At 38.8% G+C, this 20,291-nt stretch overlaps 1 protein-coding gene across 2 annotated transcripts in view; it reads left to right on the plus strand.

The window, feature by feature from the left end:
- SLC39A8 (solute carrier family 39 member 8) overlaps window positions 1–20,291 on the plus strand; it is an 80,211-nt gene that overhangs the window by 42,900 nt on the left and 17,020 nt on the right. The gene's annotated exons all lie outside the window — the stretch shown is intronic.

Genomic DNA, 20,291 nt, shown 5'->3' on the forward strand with positions numbered 1-20,291 from the left:
TTTTGCTAGAATATAGGAAGAACAAAAGCATTGTTACAGAATAATTAAAATGCATGTCTTAGGGATGTCTATAAATATTCATCCAAACAATTCTGGTCCATCATAGAATACTCAGCTATGCAATTTAGTTGCCTTTGGTATTTGTCTGTGTTCAGTCATATAAAAACCAGAGCTTTACACATTAAAAAACATGTATTGGCATGAAAGTATATTTATTACAGTAAGAGGATAGAAGATATTTTATTTAACAGTTTATTAGCTTGATTATAACTTTATCTTTAAAATTTTTTAACATTTATTCATTTTTGAGAGGCAGAGAGAGACAGAGTGTGAGTGGGGGAGGGGCAGAGAGAGAGAGGGAGACACAGAATCTGAGGCAGGCCCCAGTCTCTGAGCTGTCAGCACAGAGTCCGACGCGGGGCTCGACCCCAGGAACCGTGAGATCATGACCTGAACTGAAGTTGGACGCTTAGCCGACTGAGCCACCCCGGCTCCCCAGTAACTTTTAAATATTTAGACAAATTAGTAAGACTTCCTTAGTACCCTTGCTTCAGATCCTGTAAATGTTAGGCACCATAATGCATGTAATGCCCAGGTGTATGTGTGTGTGCCTTATTCAGTTATTGTCACTAGGTGATGTTTCACAGCTCTCCCAGTGACACTTGTTGCTTTCTTCTTTTCTCTTTCTATTATATAAACCTGTGAAATCATGTAAGTATCTGTACAGCCAGATGAGTCTTTTCCCTGGGAATCTATAGCTTTAGAAGGACTGTATTTGTCAGGTGTTGACTTCCTAGAAATGTCAGGTACTCTGGAGAGTGTTAGCTTTTTCTGGGCCACTAGAGGGACCATGTGACTTATTTCTCCTGTAGTCTGTAATCAGTCTTTTTCCTAAAGGAAACCTTTTGTGCTTTCATTGGGGAATTGGTGCCAATAAAGACAAAGAGATGAGTCACCTTTTTTTCCCCTAATAAAAGAACAATTATTATCAGCCATTTTTAGAAGTTAACTATGGTGAATTTTATGTTTAAAATTGAGGTGCAAAAGGGGTGCCTGGGTGGCTCAGTCGGTTAAGCATCTGACTCTTGATTTCAGCTCAGGTCATGATTCGTGAGTTGTGAGCCCCACATTGGGCTCTGTGCTGGTAGTGCAGAGCCTGCTTGGGATTCTCTCTCCCTCTCTCTGTTCCTCCCCACTTGCTCTGTCTCTGTCACTCTCTTTCTGTAAATAAGTAAATAAATAAATAAATTAAAAAACTCAGGTGCAATGAAGTAGAATTTAGCTGCAAAAATGTGGTGACGTTAGAGGCACTTACTTTGTCAATAACTGACATGAAGCGATAATCTCCAAATTGAGAGATTACATTTTTGAGGTGCTTGGGTCTTCATGTGAGTCCAGTAGATGTTAAATACACTTAATTCATTCATCAAGTATTTACTGAGTGCCTAATATGTGCTTGGCACTATTCTAAGTACTGAGTATACATCAATAGGATAGAATAAACTTTCTGCCCTTTCATAACCTAACTGAAATATACCAGAATGCGGAAAGCATTCTTCTTTTTAAAAGTAAACTCCAGGGGCGCCTGGGTGGCTCAGTCGGTTGAGCGTCCGACTTCAGCTCAGGTCACGATCTCACGGTTCGTGAGTTCGAGCCCCGCGTCAGGCTCTGGGCTGACGGCTCGGAGCCTGGAGCCTGCTTCTGATTCTGTGTCTCCCTCTCTCTCTGCCCCTCCCCCATTCATGCTCTGTCTCTCACTGTCTCAAAAATAAATAAACATTAAAAAAAAAAAGTAAACTCCACACTACACGTGGGGCTCGAACTCACAACCCCAAGATCCAGAGTTGTGTGCTCTACTGACTGAGCCAGCCAGCACCCCTACGTTCTTTTTTTTAAAATATGAGATAGAAAAAAAAAAAAAAAACTGATGAGAAGCCCTGTCTATATGTGTGGGGCTTATATAGGTCTTTTCTCTTGGGTTCTTGATTTTTCCCCATTCCTGCCCAGAGGTGGGAAGGCAGGTGTGCATTCCTGGCTGTCCATGTTGGGAGTCATGTGGGAACAGAAGGGGACTGGGTACTGGGCCTATTTGACTTCATACCCCTGTCTTCAGCACCACACTTCATTTCAGCTTTCAGTTTTCTTTGGGTCCTTAAAGGAAAGGTCTCTCTGCTTCAATTTTCTCAAAGTCTGAGTCTCTAGTCATCATTTGGGGTGGTTGCCTTGATGCATGGTCTTGGGAGCAAAGATCTGGGGTTCTGATTGCTCCCTTAATAAACTTACAGTGAATTCTCTTCTTTTCCCTTTTAATGTTTATTTATTTGAGAGACAGAAAGAGAGAGAGAGAATCCCAAGCAGGTTCTATGCTGTCAGCACAGAGCCTGGCTCAGGGCTCTATCCCATGAACCATGAGATCATGACCTGAGCTGAAATTCAGAGCTGGGCGCTTAACCAACTGAGCCACCCAGGTGCCCCTGAATTCTCTTATTTTTAGTTCCACTCTTCTTCCATCACCTTGAGAAGTACTTGGTGCCTCCATTCCCTAAAGTTCTCTGAGATTCTTGGCCCCACATCACCTTGTTTCTTGTTGACTTTTTTCTTGTATGAAGTCAGTTAGAATGATCCTCCACTTTTCATCTTCCAAAATAAATATCTCAATGTTGTCATATCATCTGCCATGCTTTCTGTCCTGTGACATTATGACCTTTTTGTTTCTTTATTTTAAGGAGTTTCAGGAGGGACTACAGATATATATATATATATATATATATATATATATATATATATATATATATATATATCCATTCTGCTGTATTTCACTCAAAGCCTACTGAGTGTTTAAAATCACAATATTTGAAGTCATACAGAGAAATATAGGTACCATATGTTTTCACTCTTATGTGGATCCTCAGAAACTTAACAGAAGACCATGGGGGAGGGGAAGGAATTAAAAAAAAAAGTTAGAGAGAGAGGGAGCCAAACCATAAGAGACTCTTAAAAACTGAGAACAAACTGAGGGTTTAAGGGGGGGTGGGAGGGAGGGGAAAGTGGGTGATGGGCATTGAGGAAGGCACCCGTTGGGATGAGCACTGGGTGTTGTATGGAAACCAATCTGACAATAAATTTCATATTAAAAAAATAAAACCACAATATTTGGAAAACAGAAAACGGTTTCTTTCCTATATGTGGTTATATCAGGCACTAGTTAAAACTGAAAACTGTGTAAGTAATAAGATTATGTAAGAAGTTACTTTCATATTTCTTGATTGACTGGTATTTATGGAAAAGCAGATGATGTCCCTGGACAGTAGTGAAGAGGAGTTCTGGGTAGGGATCCAACATCAGGAGAATTTGCTCTCACTGGATCTCAATGCTTCCTTGCCCTGCAGGCCATTTTATCTGGCTCTAGTCTTTGTGCTAGAAAGTCACAAAACTTGATACCTGATTCCTCTCTGAATTTAGCCCACTTCTCTAATTCTAACTACATTTTTATTCATTTCTAGTGAACCTTTTCAAATTTTTAAGAATATCTGTTCTAAAATCTTCTCATTACTCTGCAAAATACCCACTCCTACCTTTGCTTCTTTAGTGAGATGGAGATCGTTATTTGGAATCTGTGAACTTGGCTGTCTCATGTCATCTCTTATGTCCTGAAAACTGCTCTGTCTCCTTATCTGCTCTCCACCTTCATATTTGTGTCAGGACTTGTATCCTTTCTCTCTCTGTCTTTTTTTTTTTCTTTAAGTAAGTTTTTTTTTTTTAAGTTTATTTTGAGAGAGAGAGAGAGAGGGAGAGAGAGAATTCCAAGCAGTCTCTGGGCTGTCAGCGCAGAGCCTGACATGGGGCTCAGTCTCACGAACCATGAGATCATGACCTGAGCCGAAATCAAGAGTCAGATGTGGACGCTTAACCGACCAGGCCACCCACCCAGACATCCCTCCTTTCTCTTTTTAAAGCAAGTTCCTCCAAATGTGATCATCTTTCCCATGGCTTTTTCCTGTTTCCATTTATCTTTCCTGAATCTCTACTTCTCCCCATGTCTACAAACATGGGTTCAGGTCTTTTTACCTTATTCTTTCTTCCTGACTCTGCTACTCCCCAAGAGTTTTCAACCCTCCCTCTTCCTACACTGTCCAGCCTCTTGAAAAACTAATACCGAAGACTCTGTGTCAGATACTTTCTTAAGTACTTTACGTATATTAATTCATTTATTCCTTATAGAAACAACCCTATGAGGTCCGTACAGTTATTATCTCCATGTTAACAATGTGGGAACTGATGTACAGAGACGTTAAGTAACTTAACCTAAGTCACACAGGTATTAGGTTAGGATTAAACCCAGACACCCTGATCCTAGGCCCATCTGTTAACCCTTACCCTGTGCTACCCTGTCCGTTATTTTCACTTGCTAACTAGTCTTTATGTGTGCCTTCCTCTTTTTAGTCACTTCCTCAAATATTTAATCATGTCTGATTTAAAAAAAATTACTACCTGTTCTCTGAAATTTCTTTTTGGGTGATACAAGTGATTTTTCTAAGTGGCACACTATATTCTTTTTTTATAAATGTTTATTTTTAGGGAGAGAGAGCGAGCGAGAGCAGGGGTGGTGCAGAGAGAGGGAGAGAGAAAGGATTCCAAGAGGGCTCTGCTCTGTCAGCGCAGAGCTTGATGCGGGGCTCGAACTCATGAACTGTGAGGTCATGACCTGAGCTGAAATCCAGAGTTAAACGCTTAACCGACTAAGCCACTCGGGGGACCCCACAGGCCATGTCTCATTCTTTTTGAGACATACCTGTAGTTTAGCACATACTTGAGAACTTCTTATTGGCTGGATGCTAGGAATATAAAGGCAGGTTCTTCACCGAAAGCCGTTCCTTCCCTCTTGGAATGGCTTCTTAGGTGGCTTCTGTGATGCTGTAATAACCTTCATCTGTCACGTTAGCTACTACTTCCCTGGTGTTGTCTCTGAATCTCCTTTCCCTTGCAGGGCGATTGGATGTGGAGGAGGAAGCAAGGGTTGTGGCATTACACAGGGCCTATGTTCACGTCTCAGCAGTAAAATGTTAGTTGTATGATTTGGGGAAAATCAATTAATGTCTCAGAGCCTTTGTTTGCTCTTCTGTTAAATGATGAGCAAAAATCCTTAAGCTAATGATTTTTTTTTTTTTTTTGGAAAATTAAATAATTTGTTGCGGGTTACTTGTGTAATGGTGTGTCTGATACATTGTATGCATATGATAAATACATATTTCTCTTCTTTCATTTGACAGTTTTTATCTTTCTTTAGTTTTTAATCATAGCGATCTCATCAAATCCTATCAACTGAATCTTCATTCCTCCGGGAATAACTTCTAAATCTATATGCTTAATTATTTACACAACATCCTTTATGAGAGGGCTTTTTGTACTAAGCCACAAAGGCTTTTGAATCTCTTTGTATTTTTCCACTGGGAAATGGAGTGAAACAGAGTAACACATTGAGAGGATAAAATACAAAATTTCACGGTTCCTTATCTCCTTTATTTACCTTTTTTACAATTTGAGTACTTTTCCTAAAAACTAAAGTTTGATTTTTAAAACTTGAAGGCCATCTGGTAATAAAGACAACCTTCTGAATGTAAATGCTTGCGAGTCTGACATTGACTTTCTGTTAAATAGACTAAAAGAATTTGAAACATTTACTCTTACTTAATGAAACAAAACTTTAAAGTCTAATTTAATTTTCCATTTGAATGATATTATCAGTTTTTGTGGCCCAGATTCTCTATCAGAGTTGTTCAGCTATGCACTTCTAAGTGCATTTCTGTCACACTCTGACACATTCAGTTCAGTTGAAAGGACATTCCTAAAGATTTTCCTAAGGGAAATCCCTGAGGAGGGACTTAGGGTTATCTGCTATGACTCCTTAAATTAACCAATCATTTGGGCAACTAGGACATCCCTGACTTCACGCAGGGAGGCTGGCGTTACCACTGACGCATTATATCTTAACGAAAGAACTTTGGTACTACCAACTACTAGACAGCTGGGAGAATCCAATAGTTAATGTATATGAAAGTGCTTTTCAAGGTAGTCAAATCTGTACTATTCTGTCTATTTGCTTAAGGACAGACAGTTGCTTAAGGGTTTCAGTCAGGGACTGCTACGATATCCAAATGAAAGGGGAAGATATTAGCTAATCTCCTGATAAACATTATATGGTTACTATTTTTGTGGAGTTTAAAATTTTAATCAATTGATATATACTATCAGGTCCATGCAAACACAATTAAAGTGTTATGGAATTTGACTCTTGTGTATAGCTTGTAGACTTTTAGGGCATTCTTTTCCCTCTGTATATATGTACATACACATCCTATTTAATTTCTGTTGAATGAATAAATATCTGAGAGTAAAAAAGAAAAGAGAAAAGATACTCAAAGACAAGACTTCCCACGAAAAATCTTTTCAGTCTCCCTAGAAATTGACATAGATATGTTGACTAATTCCTATCCTATTATTCCTATCCAAAGAATCTTTTAAAATATCCTCAAAGGATCCTACTCAGAGTAGACAGAAGCTTTTTATGAGTTATCAGGATAAGATGCCAAAAATGTTTTGGTTTTGAACTTGATTTATAAAATGCAGAGTAAGATAAAAAACAATTCTGTTTGATGTTGGTGGGAAAGAGGGAAAGACAAATATGATAAAAGTTCCAGTAGTATTGGTCAGTCTTGGCAAGAATTGGGTCTTCTAGGCTTGAAAGACCAAAAATGAGCATATGAGCCTGGGTTACAGAAAAAATTATTGTGTGATTGACCCAAATTAGGCAGTTAGGAAGAGATGCTTGGAAGGGAGCTTGGTGGGGGTGGGACAGCGGAAAGGAGGAAAGATGATTAAATTTTCTCTAAATAAACATTTTTATTGAGACAAAACATACAGAAAAGTAGATAGGTCATCATTGTACAGTTCTATGAAGTTTAAAAAAATTTTTAATGTTTATTTATTTTTGAGACAGAGAGAGACAGAACATGAACAGGGGAGGGGCAGAGAGAGGGGAGACACAGAATCTGAAGCAGGCTCCAGGCTCTGAGCTGTCAGCACAGAGCCTGATGCGGGGCTCAAACTCACAGACTGCGAGATCATGAGCTGAGCTGAAGTCGGAAGCTCAACCGACTGAACCACCCAGGTGCCCCTCTGTGAAGTTTTACAAAGTAAATTTGTTCCTGGAACCACTACCTCTACCATGAAACAGGATATCACTGGCAATTCAGAACCCTTTTTTTCCCTTCTCTTGTGGTTATACCTTTCCATCCGAAGGAAACTGCTCCTATGAGCTCTAATGTCATATAGGAGTTTTTCGTAGAGTATGTAATCTTTTGTATCTGGCTTCTTTTGCTTAATAGCATTTTTGTGAAGCTCATTTATATTGTTGCTTGAATAGTGGTTCACTCATTTTCACTGCTTTATAGAATTCTATCATATGCATACATGAATTGTATCAGTATCATCGTGAATTTAACCTTACCATACCTATTCATGCTCTTATATTTTTATTATGTATCTATATATCCACAAGTAATGTATTTCTCACTTTTAAAACTGAGAAAAATAGTATTTTGGACATTTCATTGTGCAACTTCCTTTTTTTTGCCCAGATTTTAGTACTTCTATTTCTACTTCATTCATTTTAACTGCGTGATGTTACCACTCCTTGTTGGTCCATTTCCTCTAACGTTGCCTTTTTCTCTTTTAGCTTTTTGCTATAACAACAATGCTGCAATGTGCATTCTTATCCATGTCTCATTGTGCCTGGGTGTAGAGTTTGTCTAGGGCTGAGGTGCATGCTAGTGGCATTTCGTGTAGAACAATTCTTTGTGTTAAAGCACCCTGCGCATTGAAGGGTATTAAACATTTAAGGCTCTCGGGGTGCTATTTGTCAGACATAGCACTCCAGTCCTTAATGACAACGGAAAAATAGTCCCCATTACCTTCACACTTCTAAATGCCCTTGGATGACATTCTGATTCAGAGTCATTGACCTAGAGCTTTCTTCAACTGCAACGTTGTGAGACAAGAAAATGATTTAAAAATGACTGTTTTCTCTCATCTTTTGAGGATGGTACAGAGTATCATTCTACATACACAGAAGAGAAAATAATTTATTAGGCATGATGGATACCTTAAGGCATTAAGACTTGATTGTCTTGCAGAACCTCTGTGAGAAAGATTGGGGTATATAGCTAAACTCAGAAGAAATGGGTCATAGGGTATGCTCACAGATAATTTTACTGAATAGCAATAAATTGCTCGCCAAACTATTATGCTTTTTACATTCTTGTCAACAGCAGAAGAGAGTTCACATTTTCTTTAGCAATACTTAAAAAAATTTATTGCTGGAGCACCTGGGTGGCTCAGTAGGTTGAGCATCTGACTCTTGATTTCAGCTCAGGTCATGATCCCAGGGTCGTGGGATTGAGCCCCACAATGGGCTCTGTGCTGATTGTGGAGCCTGTTTGAGATTTTCCCTTTCTGCCTCTCTCTTTGTCTCACTCTGCTCTTCTTCCCTACTCATGCAGCCCCCCTCTAAAAATTAACTAAGTAAAAAAATTTATTGCCAATTTTAATGAGTTTAAAACAATGTCTTTTTGTGATTTTATGATTTGCCTTTGTATATTTCTGATTACTGGTGAAGTCGAGTGTCTCTTTATCTGTTTATTGATCATAAGCTTACTTTTGTGTTTCCTGTTCATCTATTTCCCGTACTTTTAGTTGAGTTTTTTTATTGATTTATATTAAAGAAAAAATTATTCTGATGCTTGTTAAAATGGTGAAGAGAACTTTAGTCTAGACTAGGGTCGACTCTGCAGAGGACAGGGATTGGACTCAACCTGGAATACAGCAAAGGCAGCTGAGGATTTGTAACCAACAAGCAGAGTGAAAGGGTCAGTGGATAGGAAATTGTTAAGAAGAGACATCACGGGTAGGGGAGTCCTTATAAAACTGATTTAACAGGATTCCTGCTACAACTGGACCCTGCAAAAACACACACAAAAGCCTAAGATTGAGGCCTCGTTGAGAAGAGGGCTCAGAGGAGCCTGACCAAAGCTTGATCAGAGAGTCTTTGTCATTTGTAGGAGTTTTACATATATTCCAGATCCTAATCTTCTTTGAGTAAATGGGCTACAAATATATTCTTGAAGTCTGTGATTTCTTTTTTCACTTAGTTTATATTTTGTTTTTAGAAAGTTTTAATTTTAATGCCAATATATTAATACTTTCTTCAGGCTTTCTACACTGAGTTTTGTTTGAGAAACTTTCCCTTTGTCAAAGTAAAGAAGATATGTTTCCATACTTTAAAAAAAGTTTATTTATTTATTTTGAGAGAGAGACTGTGAGAGAACATGCAAGGGAGAGGCAGAGGGAGAAAGAGAGAGAGAGAGAGAGAGAGAGAGAGAGAGAGAGAATCCTAAATAAGATCCATGCTGTTTGCACAGAATTTGACATGGGGCTGGATCTCAGGAACTGTGAGATCATGATCTTCAGAAATCCAGAGATGGATGCTTAACCAACTGAGCCACCCAGGTGTCCCTTTCCATACTATTTACTAAAAGTTTTAAGTTTAATTTGTCATGTGGAATTTATTTTTCTATATGATATAAGAAAAAGATCTACTTTTTTTTTCTGTATAGATAGGCATTTATCTTAGCTTCTTTTATTGAATAGATCATTTTTATCTCTGCTATATATAATGTTTCTATTTATCAACATGTCTGTATGTGGGTTTTCTATTCTTTTTTGTTTATCTGTATATTAAAAAAGTTCCTGGCCCAATACCACATTACCTTAATTGTTATAGTTTTTAGTAAGCATTGAATTTTCTAAAATAAGACTCTGCACCCTGTTTTTTTTCATTGAAACTTATCTTTGTTCTTCCATATCTATATGGTTTTTTTGGATTTTTATTGACATTGCATTGAACTGAGAGATCAACTGAGGGACATCTGACATCTTTATAATATTTCAGATTTTTCTTGTTTTGTGATTTTCAGATATATTTATTCCTAATTATTTTGTAGCTTTGCAGGTATTCTAAGTGGTATCTTTTTCCTACTATATTTTCTTTTTATTTTTTAAAGATTTTTATTTTATTGTTATTTTTTAATGTTTATTTATTTTGAGAGAGCGAGACAGAGAGCGCAAGTGGGGGAGGGTCAGAAAGAGAAGGAGAGAGAGAATCCCAAGCAGGCTCTGCGCTGCCCGTGCAGAGCCTGAAGTGGGGCTCAATTCCATGAACCATGAGATCATGACCTGAGCTGAAATCAGGAGTTGGACAATTAACTGACTGAGCCACCCAGCAGGCCCTAGATATTTTTATTTTTAAGTAATCTTCACACCCAACGTGGGGCTCAAACTTAACAACTCCGAAATCAAGAGTCTCATGTTCTACCGACTGATCCAGCCAGGTGTTCCTCTACTATACTTTCTAATTGGCTATTGCTTGTATGCAGAAGTGACAGATTTTGAAAAGTAACTGTATCCTGTAGCATTGCTGAATTCTCTTACTATTTTTTGAGTTTTATTTGCTTACTTTTTTTGATTTTGTATGTAAACATTGAAGAGCAAATAAGCACATTTTTTCCTTCTTTTCTAATTGTCCAAAAAACTCTTATTTTTCTTGCCTCATTACATTGGTAAGGATTCATGAGATAATGCTGAGTAGAAATTGTGATGGTTAGTATTATGTCTTTTTTCTTTTTAATTTTTTGACAATGATGTCTTTTTTTTAATAATTTTTTTTCTTTTTAACGTTTATTTATTTTTGAGACAGAGAGAGACAGAGCATGAACGGGGGAGGGTCAGAGAGAGAGGGAGACACAGAATCTGAAACAGGCTCCAGGCTCTGAGCTGTCAGCACAGAGCCCGATGCGGGGCTCAAACTCACAGACCGTGAGATCATGACCTGAGCCGAAGTCGGACGCTTAACCGACTGAGCCACCTGGGCGCCCCTTATGTCTTGTTTTTGAGTTTGATGGGAATGCTTTTAAATTCGGTAGGTTGCTTGCTTTAGTTTATTTTTTTAATAGATATTTTCAATTAGATTAAGAAAGTTCCTTCATATTCATAATTTACTAAATGTTGTTCTCAGTGTTAGATTTTATTGGATTTTTTTTCTTTTTCTATACTATAACCAAATATGGATTATCTATAATAGTGAATTTTTTTTTGCTTTTAGAATTGAGGACTGTTCAGTCAGGATGAAAGACTAAATGAATAAATAAGTTATTTTTTCTCACAAAGATTGTGTCATTTCTAGACTACAGTGTTGTTCATTAGAGGTAATTGATTAGTAACTTTAAAAACTGCTTCATCAAAGAACTTGAGTCAGATGGATTTGAGTTTAAATTTGGATTCTGACAACTAATCAGGTTCCTTTACTTTTCTAAAACTTACTTCCTCTGTAAATTGAAAAAATCTCTACCAGTCATGATTATTACTAGGATTAAATGAAATATTTTAGAAGTAATAAATAAGCATAGGTATGCAGTAAATATTAAATCGTATTACTACTACTACCATGCTATCAAACATTACCATATTCCTGAGAAGCAATGGCGGGTTAAGTGAGGATAACAGTGGACAGGATTGTGTATGGACTCAAAGCCACAAAGTCCACTCTTTCAATGGCAGAATCGAGCCGCTCTTGACAGGGGATTTGGTAGACAGTTGTGGCATCACATGTCAGGTTTATAAGCACATGTCAGCTGAAAAGAGGAGAGCATTTTGTGCATATTATCTCTTGTGAAGATATGGTGGAAAACATTTTAAAGGTTTAAAAATGGATGACGTATTTCAACGCGGGGACCAATTTATAGCTAAGAGTTGTATTAATGAAGGTTTCTAGAATAATGGAGGAGAACAGAGCTTTCATGGCAGTTTGCAGAGAACAAAACCATAGCAAGTTTGAATAAAGGATCTGATGGCAGTTGAATTGAATTGTAATGTTGATTTGCTTACTTTTCAAAAAAAATATCCTAATGTCAAGGTTCATTAAGTGGACCACTTTGGTGGTCTGTTAGGTGCGCTTTGGCGGACAGAGTCCTGTACATGAGGCAATGCTATACAGGAACATTAAAGAGAAAAAGTGGAAGAAAATGGCCAGGGTCTGGGGGGTGTGCGGATGGGGTGGTGCTGTGTTTCCAACTGTGAATAGAGGAAACCCTGTGGGTCCCCGGTATATAGTAGATTCTACTTGATATGATGTGTCTTTGTTTACATTGCCCAAGCACAGTGTAATGAATGAAAATAATAGATCAGCTTACACAATAATGAGTTTATTTGAAGATGGAAAACTGGTGTGGGGTGGGAGAGAAAATTTTGGAAGAGTTTTTAAGAAAGAGGAGATTGGGAAGATCTGGCCTGATGGCTGAAACTGTGAGGAGAAAAGACAGAGGGATATTAAAAGTGGGAGCTAGATAAATCTTTCCTCAGTGTTTCGGAAAAGGCTTTGGTAAATAATACATACATTTTCAATGCTTCTGAAGCCAGATATAGCTACTCTTGGAGGTATTATCCTGCAATGGGCTGTAAGGAGAGGAAAAGCTAGACTTGATAAGTAGAGAAAAAGACTAGGAGAATGAGCTATTTCAGTGAAGGGAAAAACAAGATTTGGGAAATCCAAGGGAGATTTCATACAAGGAGGAAATTAGAGTGGACAGGTAAAGCTTGAAGATACAGAATAGAATGGAAGTCACGGTAAGAATGTCTGTTGGAGCAAATTCCTAGAAAAGAAACAAAGAGGGACTTCGTAAACAGATGGAGCTGTTAATCATGAAAAGGAGAGTTCTAAGATGGAATTCAATGCTGGAGCGATTTATATTCTGTTAGAATTCTATTCCAAGATAGAGTGGAAGGTGGAGAACATGTCTGTGGTTAGAGGAGAAGGAGTATGTGTCAGATGGCTTCCATCTCAGGCAAAGGGGAAGTAGCAGTGAATGAGCGTGGGGTTGGGGAACAGTGGAAAGGGTTTGGATTGGACTGTTGATATGGGGGAGGTGACTAGAGATCATAACAGATTGCTGGGCAGAAAGGCAGAATTCTCAGCCCTGAGCTTGTGTCTTTACTTTCAGGGTTGAACATGTTGAACTTTGTAGCCCAGGGCCCACAGACGTGGGCACCACTCTGCACAGATGTGAGACAGAGAGAGCAATAGTCCATCTGGGTAGAGTTCCAGACTATTGCAGACAGAGAGAATGGCATGCCTGCTATCTTTAGAGGATGGAAAGTGCAAGGAACCAGGCCATCACATATGAAAGTAGCTTGCTCCTATGCTGAAGTTTCAGAAACATGATTTTGCATTCTCCTTCCTGGAAAGCTGTTTCTGCACAGTTTCTTTTCTCTAGTCTCTAAAACATAGTCAGTGTCAAGTACATGTCAGATTTCTATTACTTGTCACTCCTGAAAAATTGACAGCAGTGATGGTGATGGCGGTAGTTGGTGTGTGACGACGGTGGTACCCAGCACGTGCAGGGAATATACTCAGTACTTAACAAACACTATTCATGCACAACCTTAATTGGTAGGTGGGATTATGTCCATTTCACAGATGAGGAAACTGAGTTTCAGAGAGGTCAGGATTAATTTGAACTTAGAGCAGTCATATGCAGAGTGCTTTTAACACAGCTAAGTTACTTCTCATCAGCTAAAATGAATACTTTTTTTTCAATATATGAAATTTATTGTCAAATTCGTTTCCATACAACACCCAGTGCTCATCCCAAAAGGTGCCCTCCTCAATACCTATCACCCACCCTCCCTTCCCTCCCACGCCCCATCAACCCTCAGTTTGTTCTCAGTTTTTAAGAGTTTCTTATGCTTTCGCTCTCTCCCACTCTAACCTCCTTTTTTTTTTTTTTCCTTCCCCTCCCCCATGGGTTCCTGTTAAGTTTCTCAGGATCCACATAAGTGTGAAAACATATGGTATCCCTCTTTCTCTGTATGGCTTATTTCACTTAGCATCACACTCTCCAGTTCCATCCACGTTGCTACAAAGGGCCATATTTCGTTCTTTCTCATTGCCCTGTAGTACTCCATTGTGTATATAAACCACAATTTCTTTATCCATTCATTAGTTGATGGACATTTAAGCTCTTTCCATAATTTGGCTATTGTTGAGGGTGCTGCTATAAACATTGAGGTACAAGTGCCTCTATGCATCAGTACTCCTGTATCCCTTGGGTAAATTCCTAGCAATGCTATTGCTGGGTCATAGGGTAGGTCTATTTTTAATTTTCTGAGGAACCTCCACACTGCTTTCCAGAGTGGCTGCACCAATTTGCATTCCCACCAACAGTACAAGAGGGTTCCATTTCTCCACATCCTCTCCAGCATCTATAGTCTCCTGACTTGTTCATTTTGGCCACTCTGACTGGCATGAGGTGATATCTGAGTGTGGTTTTGATTTGTATTTCCCTGATGAGGAGCGACGTTGAGCATCTTTTCATGTGCCTGTTGGCCATCTGGATGTCTTCTTTAGAGAAGTGTCTATTCATGTTTTCTGCCCATAAAATGAATACTTTTAATGAAATCCAAACATCACAAAAATGTGAGAAATCGAAATCACAAAAATGTGAGAAAAAAATTCTTGCCTACTTGACAAGCAAGCATCTATCATGTACTTGGTACTCCTTAAAGGTACTTATAGACATGAAAAAAAAAAATTGTAGGGACGCCTGGGTGGCTCAGTTGGTTAAGCGGCTCAGGTCATGATCTCACGGCTCATGAGTTCAAGCCCTGCGTCGGGCTGTGTGCTGACAGCTCAGAGCCTGGAGCCTGCTTCATGTTCTATGTCTCCCTCGCTGTCTGTTCCTCCCCAGCTCATGCTGTCTCTCAAAAATAAATAAACATTAAAAAAAATTGTACTGTAGTGTGATGAGTACTGTAGTAGAGGTACGCACAGTTGCCAAGAAAGATGTGGCACACATTAAGGTGGGTGGCAATCCAAGTGAAGTCGGCATGGGTACTCTCCCGAGAAGGTGATGCTTGTACTCATCTTTTTTTTTAGAGTTTATTTTATTTTGAGAGACAAAATGAGAGACAGAGCATGCACGAGGGAGGGGCAGAGAGAGAGAGGGAGAGAGAATCACAAGCAGGCTCCGTGCTGGTCAGTGTAGAGCCTGACGCAGGGGGCAATCTCATGAACCATGGGATCATGACCTGAGCTGAAATCAAGGGTCAGATGCTTAATTGACTGAGACACCCAGGCGCCCCGATGCTTGTACCCAACTCAAAGGGTGGGTGGGAGGCTGCTAGGTAAATAAGATTTGGTGAAATGGTAACCGAGATGCAGAGGATACTTCCAATTATTATTTTTAAACATTTGGCCATTTAAAATTTTGAAAAATTTAGGGAAATGTGCCTATAGAGTACTCTTAATCATTCCCCTCAGGAAGCTTTTTGATGAAGCACATTAACTTTTGCAACAGAAGAATATACATGCCCACCAATTATTATGTACAATATAAAGGGGTTCATGAACCCATTGAAGTGCTTCTAGAACCTCCTAGATAATCCCTCTGATGTAGAGGGATACTTGAAAGAAGAAAAGAAATGCCTAGGGGTAAAAGTAGGTAGCACTGAATAGTAGGTACTTTACAGCTCTTATTATGTTGGATTCTTACAACAGGCCTGTGAAATAGGTATTAAATTTATTTACAGATGAGTAACTTAAGACTCTTAAGTCACTCACTCAAGTTCACCCAGATGATAAATGGCGAAGCTATGATGAAATCCCCTTCTGGGGTCCTGATTCCCAATTCCATATTCCTTTGGTACACATGACACTAACTTCCTAAGGGCTGGGGGAACATTGCTATAATCAGTTCCGATTTCTAACAATGAATTTACAAGTGAATTTCTGAAATACAACTTGTAGTGAGTTGAGGATTGCCTGCACAGTGAAACCTCCTTAATTTTGACTCTACCAATCTGTCGTAGCTGATGAATTATGACTTGTTATATTTTGTTTATATGCTGGGCTACATGCTGGGCTGTAGACTATCTTGGTAGTGTCCGTAAGAATTGTTTTGAATAATTCTTATAAGGCAAGGTGCTCCTAAGGTTTTTAAGTGACCTAAAGAAATAATAACTGAGTTGTGATTAGGTAATTAATACGCTACATTAGTTTTATCCCTACAATGTGGCAGGTTTTCTTCAGGACCTCTACCCACCCCCCACCACACTTGCTGTGGGAGCCATTTGCTGGTGTGAGTTGTAGAAAGCAATAAAAGTGTATTTATCTAAACATGTTCTGTACTAAATTGCTTTCACTAATCAAGCAGGACTTATCCCTATTTAGAAGAATTAGTGAGGTTTTACTCAATTAAGCTTGATGTCAAGTTAATTTTCCCCCTATTAGTATAATGAAAAATTTCTGTGTTGCTCTGTCATGCATGCTGATTGGTAAAAAAAAAAAGGAGAATGGATGTCAACACATTTTTCTTTTGATGAAGGAGGAAGAAATTTAAGAGGTTCAAGTAAATTATTCTGGACATCAGAAAGTTGCTTAATTCTATTGTAAAGAAAGCCCAGTTGCAAACCAGCATAAGCAATGGAAGAATTTAAATACACGTTCTATTCCTGGTGTGTCTTTAACATCAGTTTTTTTCAGAATTTTTAAAGATTGCATTATAAAGGATGTTCAATGTCATAAATACTGGACTGGCCAAAATAGGCCTCTGTCTTTTCTTTGACTTCTGCTATCATTTGAAAATACTTATAAAGTGCTGTATTCTTTACATGCTCCATCTTGCAGTTTGGGAATAATGGATCAAGACCTGGTAAGTAATTTTTACTCAGTAGATTGCATGATGGAAAATATGTCAAAGCTTGGGTTGTTTTATTGTAATAAATGGAATTTATGTCCCAGGGAGAAGTGCTTGGGGAGATAGAATTTATTCTATATTCGGTTATTCCGGGTTATATTTACTCCATATATTTTAAAATAAAGATCCTAAATTAGAAAGATCACAAAGTGAAAGCATCTTGCAAATGACGTGTGGACTTGCCAAGATGTTTTTTGAGTTTGGTAGTACTATACTATATAGTAGAGTATTAGCAGATTGTCACACACACACACACACACACACACACACACACACACACTCATCTGTAGATATTTATCTGTCTCTCTATTCATATATATTCATTTTTATGTCTCAGGCATGTGTCCAGATCAAAAATACCACTTTCAAAACTATTAATACTTCACTGATAATCTTAGTCAATAAAAAAAAATAATTGAGGGTGTCTGAAGACCAAATTAGATGCTCACTTTAAAAAAAATTTTTTTTAAGTTTATTTATTTTGAGAGAGACAGAGACAGCATGAGTGGGGGAAGGGCAGCTAGAGAGGGAGAGAGAGGATCCCAAGCAGCCTCCATGCTGGAGCCTTATGTGCTGGCCCACAAAAGCCGTGAGATCATGACCTGAGCCAAAACTGAGTTGGATGCTTAACCGACTGAGCCACCCAGGCCCCCTGTAAGAAATGTACCAACAAATTAGAGTCAGAGCATTGATTGGGTAGTGAAATTTGATTTTACAATATGCCTGCTTTTTAGGTAGGGGATTTCAGACCTTTTCTGCGGCTCTCATTCCAATTAAGTTAATAACTCATTTATTTTCGCTTAACCAACCGGGCCACCCAGGCATCCCAATAACTCATTTATTTTCGTAAAGTAGTGACTTTCTCCTGTTTTTACCTTTGCTTGCCATATTAGTCAGTGGACCAATCTATTCAGATGTATTATAAATTTTGAGTTCTTATCAGTAGAAAAGAGAGAGCCTAATGTGTGAGCCCAGTTATTTTTAAAATGGTTGGGAAATTACTGCTTTTTATTTTTGTTATCAGGCATCAGAATATTAACAGTAAAAAAAGAACAAACTTTATTTCATTGAATCTTCTACTTAGGAATATTGAATTGCTTAATGAAAAAAACCTTATTGGGAGGGGGACAAAACATAAGAGTCTCTTAAATATGGAGAACAAACAGAGGGTTGCTGGAGGGGTTGTGGGAGGGAGGATGGGCTAAATGGGTAAGGGGCATTAACGAATCTACCCCTGAAATCATTGTTACACTGTATGCTAACCAACTTGGATGTCAATTAAAAAATAAATAAATTATAAAAAAAAGAAAATGACTTTTTTTTAACCTTTAGAGCAACTTAGTGAAAGTAGATTATAGTCAAAAAAAGTTCCATAGCTGAGAAAGCACCAATAAAGATTATCTTTGCAGGTTCAGTAAACCTTGCAGGTCTCTGGTCTGATACTTTCTAGTTCATCTGCTTTAATTAGTAGGTAATAAGGTGCATATCAGAAAAACTGAAGTGAGTTTTCACTAATAGTTTTCTAGGCTGCAAAACAAACACCTAAATCTAGAGATTGTTTTACCTTTTTTTTCTTTAAAAATGTTTATTTATTTATTTTGAGAGAGAGAGAGAGAGAGAGAGAGAGAGGGAGAGAGAGAGAGAGGGAGAGAGAGAGAGAGAGAGAGAGAGAGAGAGAGAGAGAGAGAGAATCCCCAGCAGGCTCCATGTTGTCCATGTGGAGCCTAATGCCAGGCTCAGTCTCCTGAGCCATGAGGTCATGACCTGAGCCAGAACCAAGAGTCAGATGCTTAACCAACTGAGCCACTCAACTGAGCCAGCCCCAGAGACCCAGAGATTGTTTTACTTTTGGGAAGTAAAATGGCAAAAATCCATTACTGGGAAGAAACAGTCCACATCTTCTCTGGATTCTTTGTAGTTTTGGTGACTTTGATAAAAATTTCAGAGTCATGTAACTTGTATATTAAAACAATAATGGCAATCTTAAATTGGGACTTCTTTTGTGATAACATTTCATGTTCTGATTGACGTTCTAGTCTATAAGTCAAATCAGTGAAGCTACATTAAAAGGCAAGAGGCTGACATTCATTTATTCATTCTGTCATTCACTCACTTGTCATGTATCCTGTGATCACCTGCCCAGTGCCAGGCTCTGTTCTATGTTTTTGGAAATACGTAGTGGCAAATTAGAATATGTTCCTGCTTTCTGGCACTCTTTTTGTTCCAATGGGACTCACAGCTCAGTGTCCTAGGGTTGCATATGATATTGAGGAAATTAAAAGTTGGTGATGTGATGATGTCTGAGTGGCTACTTTAGTTTGTGTGGTGAGGGACATATTTAAGCTAAAATTTGAATGATAAGAAGCAACTATCCATGCAAAGATGAGGGAGAAGAAGGTCATGGCTGAGGAAACCGCCAGTCCTAGGTCTGCAGGGTGGGAAAGAGTTTGGTGGGTTTTAGGAATAGAAAGAAGGTCAGAGTAGCTGGGGCACAGTAGATGCTGGTATAAAATGATATTGGAGAAAAATCGAGATGTAAATCTTTCTACAAAGTGTTACTGTGTTCTAATATTTAAATACATCCATAACCTCAAATGAGCTTCTGGTCCTAAAATTACATTTTGTTAAATGTAACAAACTCAGGAAGGGGCAGTCAAGAAAGCAACTGTATTTTTCCATCCATAATGTGGTCTGTAAACAACAGATTATATGGATTTGAAAGTCCAAGGATGGTGTCTTTTCCCCTCTATGACTGGAAGTATTTTCGGTGTGTGTCAGGTGTTGGCAAACCTCAGAACATCAGCTTGGTGTATTTTACTCAAAACCAGAGAATCTTGAATCACGGTACCTGACAGGATAGAGGCTGGTGGCAGCAATAAACTAATGCATTCCTGAAATAAGAAACTACTGAACTCAGAATTTCTTGTTTGAAAAACTCAGTTCTTTTGAGCAGTCTCTGGCTTTTATTGCATGGGCCTAGGAGGCAAATCCTGTGGGTTCACGTCCTGGCTTTTCCATTTTTAGCTGTGTGGTTTTTTTGGTCAGGGCCTGATCTCTAGTATCCTTGTTACTTCGCCTGTGATTAGGGTGTTAGAAGTACTCATCCCATGGCATTCAGGAGAGTCCCTTGAAAACAGTAAGCACTCAACAAGTGTTAGTTGTGTTTGTTGCCACTATTCTTATTTTTATGCCCCTTTCTCCAACAATCTTCTGAAAGTGTGTTGTCTCCTAAAGTTAGATGCAGGGTGGCTGCTGATAAAAGTCTTCTGCCCTTGGGGCGCCTGGGTGGCGCAGTCGGTTAAGCGTCCGACTTCAGCCAGATCACGATCTCGCGGTCCGTGAGTTCGAGCCCCGCGTCGGGCTCTGGGCTGATGGCTCGGAGCCTGGAGCCTGTTTCCGATTCTGTGTCTCCCTCTCTCTCTGCCCCTC

The sequence above is a fragment of the Puma concolor genome, chromosome B1, assembly GCF_028749965.1.
Source record: "Puma concolor isolate L17-30 chromosome B1, mPumCon1.1.hap2, whole genome shotgun sequence".
NCBI lineage: Eukaryota > Metazoa > Chordata > Mammalia > Carnivora > Felidae > Puma > Puma concolor.